The sequence below is a fragment of the Gossypium hirsutum genome, chromosome A13, assembly GCF_007990345.1.
Source record: "Gossypium hirsutum isolate 1008001.06 chromosome A13, Gossypium_hirsutum_v2.1, whole genome shotgun sequence".
In the NCBI taxonomy this organism is placed as follows: Eukaryota; Viridiplantae; Streptophyta; class Magnoliopsida; order Malvales; family Malvaceae; genus Gossypium; species Gossypium hirsutum.
In genome coordinates, this window is record NC_053436.1 from 19,933,147 (window position 1) to 19,937,573 (window position 4,427).

The window sequence follows — 4,427 nt, forward strand, 5'->3', positions numbered from 1 at the left end:
TTAACATTCAGAGTTATCGACTCCATTTCCTCACAATCATCAATATGCTAATCCCTAGAGTAAAACTCTTGTTCAACTTCATTATCAGATTCGTTTTTAATCCTTTAACTATAAAAAAAAACAATTATAATCACCATCCAAATCCCGAATCAACTAGACTCAACTTTGTCATGTACCTCTAAACTCAATTCTGAGTTTGATTTAGTCCGAGAATTGGCTAAGCCTATAGCTCTGATACCACTAAATGTAACACCCCTAATCCCTCTCCGTCGTCGGATTAGGACCGCAAGCATTACTAACAAATCAAACATTTAATCAATCATAATCAACATGTAAGCTAACCATTAACATTATAATATACAAGGGCAGGTCACCACAATTTAATACTTTCATACTAGAATATTAAACAATCAAATAACGAATCATGTTATGCAATGCTAAACTTGGTCTTCCACTGTCTACACTCTTATCACTATTTATCCCTTCTTGTATGCTAGAAGTTGGTTACATACAAGACTATTCCAATTATTAGCATTAGAGTATTGGTCCATACTTCGACTATTTATTTTCTTTATCTTCGATGATGTTAGTAGAATGCACTATGATAAACCCTAATTTATACATATTTTTACCCCATGTTTAATGCATTTTATGGATGATTTCTCATTTGAATTGGTGAATTCGATGCTCCTAATGCTTTAATTCCATGTTTTATACTTAGGAGAGCATAGGAGAGCGAAAAGAACGAGAAACAGGCCAAAAACAAAGAAAATGGGCCAAAGTACGAACTCAACACGGCCTGGACTTCCTCACACGGGTAGACCACATGGTCGTGCTAACTTGGCAGAATTGAAGCACAATTCACATGGGCAGACCACACGGCCGTGTCAATTTGGCAGGCTCGAACACGGGTGTATGCCAAGGCGTGTCCCTACCAAGCCCAAGTTGAGTCCAATTCGGAAAAGGCTAATTTTGAGGGCCTCTAGGCATTCCAAAGCCTATAAATACACCTTAGAGGAGGAAGAAATCGGAGACGGAGAAGGGGGAGTAAGGAATTACTCCAATAAAGCCGATTGATCCATCTCGGAAGCCGGATTCATCATCAAGACTGAAGATCTCTCCTCAATTTCCTTTCAGGAGTTTTGGGTTTTCTTTATGTTTTGTATTCTTTATTCTTCTGAGATGTTTTCTTATTTAGTTATGAACTAAATCCATAAATACCTAAGGGGAATGAAACCTAAGATGAATCTTGTTATTATTTTCTGAATCGTATGATAAATATTTAACTTGTTCTTAATTATGTATTCTTAGTTCTTGTTTTGATATCCCAGAATACTGATTCAAGACATGCTCTTATTCAAAGGAGGAATAGACCCTGTCTAAGAGTACATTTTCCATAATTAAGTGGAGTTGATTGTGTGCCTAGAAATAGGGTAACAAGATTTTGCCGGATTAGGGTGAAACCTAATAAGGGGATCCATAGATTGAGTTAATGCAACCCTAGAGTGTTAATTAGAGAAAAGTCTCAGTTATTCAATATAGGAATTAGACGTTATTAGTCTTGAATAGGGATAATAACATAACTTAGGGATCTCTAAGGAATAAGTTGAATGAATAAATCGTCCGATTCGGAGCCAGAATAACAAGTAAAGTCCAGGTGGATTTTTCCTTAGGTATTGTCTCAAGTCAATCGATTTTCCCCAACCAATTCTTTTCTCTGTACATTCTTAGTTTAGATAATTAGTTAATTAAAACAAAACCTCTTTATTTTTAGGCTAGATAATAAAAAGACAATCATTACTAGTACTTTTAGTTCCTTTGGGTTCGACAATCTGGTCTTGCTAAAACTATACTACTGTTCGATAGGTACACTTGCCTACATCGCGATAATAGTTAGTTTAAGAAAGAGTAATAATAAATATTTAAAACCTATCATGAAACCTCGCAATCAAGTTTTTGGCGCCGTTGCCGGGGAACTGAAATATTAGGAACACTCAATTTTTATTACTTTAGCCATTTATTTTTCTTACAATTTAATTTTATTATTATTTATTAACCCACTCTTTCTTTCTCTTAGCAGGATTTTATAGTTTATGACTAGAAGAAACCCATCGGGACCATTACTTTTTTACGAAGAAATCGATCGTACAGGTCGTAGAAACTAAAAGGAAATAAGGCAAAGCTTAAGATATACGGAGAACGAGCAAGAAGACGATACTCAATCCCCAACCGAAGAGATGGCTGAAAACCAAGGCAATCAGCTACCTCCTGCAATTGCGGCTAATCAAAATCCTACTCCACGTACTATGTATGACTATGCTAAACCTTCTTTAACAGGAACTGAGTCAAGTATAGTTAGACCTGCTATTGCTGCGAGTAATTTTGAACTGAAACCTAACACAATTCAGATGATACAGCAGTTTGTTCAGTTTGATGGTTTGCAGGATGAGGATCCCAACACTCACTTGGCAAATTTTCTGGAATTTTGCGACACTTTCAAAATTAATGGCGTTTCTGATTATTCCATTCGCCTTCGGTTATTCCCTTTTTCACTGAGAAACAAAGCTAAACAGTGGTGTAACTCGTTACCATGAGGGTCTATCACTACTTGGGAACAAATAACCGAAAATTTTTTACTAAAATATTTTCTGCCGGCTAAAACGGCTAAGTTACGTAATGATATCTCTTCTTTTGTGCAGATGGACTTAGAAACACTTTATGATGCATGGGAGAGATACAAGGATCTATTGTGAGGGTGCCCTCACCATGGGTTACCTCTATGGCTGCAAGTTCAAATGTTCTACAATGGTGTGAATCCCTCGACAAGATGGATGATTGACGTAGCTGTTGGAGGAACCATCAACAACAAAACACCTGAAGAGGCTTATGAATTTATTGAAGAAATGTCACTAAATAACTATCAGTGGCAAGTCATGAGGACTAAGCCAACAAAAACAGAAGGTTTTTATAACGTCGACTCAGTTACTATGCTGTCAAATCGGTAGAACTTCTCAATAAAAAGATTAATGGTTTACTTGGTTCTACGCAGGTACATCCAGTAATGAGGTGTGACTCAAGTGGAGGAGGTGTGCATACAGAATATCAATCCTTCAATCCTACAACTGAAGAGGAACAAGTCAACTATATGGGTAACAATAACTTTAGATCTCAAAATAACCCATACAGTAATACTTATAATGTAGGTTGGAGGAACCACCCAAATTTCTCCTGGGTGGTCAAGGGAATCAAAAGCCACAAAATCCTCAGGGTTTTCAACAGTCACCTTATCAACAAGAGAAGAAACTGAACCTTGAGGAGATGCTCTCTAAATTCATCTCGGTGTCAGAAACTCGTTTCCAAAATACCGAGACAGCACTTAAAAATCAACAAGCATCGATCCAAGGACTCGAAACTCAGATAGGTCAGCTATCCAAACTAATCTCCGAACGACCACAAGGTAGCTTACCAAGTAATACTGAACCTAACCCAAGGGAACGCCTCAACGCAATTCGTACTCAAGATAAGGAAGGATTCATTGCGCCTGAGCCAGAATTGATGCAAGAAACTGTGGCGAGCAAAGGTAAAAGTGAGGTAAGTCATAACAAAACGGTGAATGAAGAACATAAACCTCGTGTCCCATACCCTAAGGCAACAAGGAAAGACCGCTCGGACGAACAATTCGGTAAATTCCTTAAACTTTTGAAAAAATTACATATTAACGTACCGTTTATTGAAGCTCTGTCGCAGATGTCGAATGTTATGAAATTTTTAAAAGAGGTTTTAGTAAATAAGCAGAAGTTGGACGAAGCATCGCATGTAGAGCTAAACGCAGTCTGCTCAGCTATTCTACAGAATAAGCTACCCCACAAATTGAAAGATCTAGGGATTTTTACAATTCCTTGCTTAATTGGTAGTTTAGATATAAATCATGCATTAGCTGATTTAGGGGCTAGTATTAACGTCATGCCTTACAAAATGTTTAAGAAACTAGGTCTTGGGAAACCTAAACAAACTAGGATGAGCATTCAATTGGCAGATAAAACTATAAGATTTCCTAGGGGTATTATTGAAGATGTACTAGTGAAAGTAGATAAGTTCATATTTCCCGTTGACCTTATTGTTCTAGACATAGAAGAGGATAATAACACCCCTTTGATTTTAGGGAGGCCCTTTTTAGCAACTGCTAAAACAATTATTGATGTTGGCACAGGTGAGCTTACACTTCGTCTGGGAGACGAAACGATCACCTTTCAAGCTCGTAATTCTAGCATCACATCGAACATTGAAGGCAATGGTCCACACCAGTCTACTAAAACTGACAATATGACACAACCTACTTTGCAGAAGTTGAGTTTCAAAGAAGTTCACGAGCCATGTTCCAGCAATGATAGAGGACACATTCATGAAGAACGAAAGCTATGGATAGA

At 37.4% G+C, this 4,427-nt stretch overlaps 1 non-coding gene across 1 annotated transcript; it reads right to left on the reverse strand.

Moving 5' to 3' along the window:
- Positions 1-2,666: 2,666 nt before the first annotated feature.
- On the reverse strand, positions 2,667-2,773 carry LOC121213322 (small nucleolar RNA R71). The gene has a single exon (XR_005908705.1). It is a non-coding gene; the product is annotated as a small nucleolar RNA R71 (small nucleolar RNA).
- Between the last annotated feature and the right edge of the window lie 1,654 nt (positions 2,774-4,427).